Source organism: Eimeria mitis, genomic scaffold (genome assembly GCF_000499745.2).
Source record: "Eimeria mitis Houghton genomic scaffold, Emh_scaff4783, whole genome shotgun sequence".
Taxonomy (NCBI): Eukaryota; Apicomplexa; class Conoidasida; order Eucoccidiorida; family Eimeriidae; genus Eimeria; species Eimeria mitis.
Window position 1 is genome coordinate 483 of NW_013573082.1, and position 249 is coordinate 731.

Here is a 249-nt window from a genome sequence, read left to right on the forward strand (position 1 = left end):
TAAGGAAAATAAAATAAAATAAAATAAAATAAAAATAAAATAAAATAAAATAAAATAAAAAGGATTGAGGCAGAAACCAAGAAATATGAAACAGAAACTAAAAGGAAAAGGACAGAAACGACGGCTATTCAAGTACAGAAAATACAGATAAAGAGATAAACAAAGCAGCAGATAAACAAAAGAATGAGAAAAGGAGAATACAAAAGAACCAAAAAAAAAAAAAAAAAAAAAAAAAAAAAAAAAAAAAAA

The 249-nt window shown here is 21.3% G+C and overlaps 1 protein-coding gene across 1 annotated transcript in view; it reads right to left on the bottom strand.

Annotated features, from left to right (window-relative positions):
* The window catches only part of EMH_0077650 (uncharacterized protein), a gene marked incomplete at both ends in the record, with an annotated part of 3476 nt that overhangs the window by 414 nt on the left and 2813 nt on the right, over positions 1-249 (bottom strand). The window lies entirely within an intron of this gene.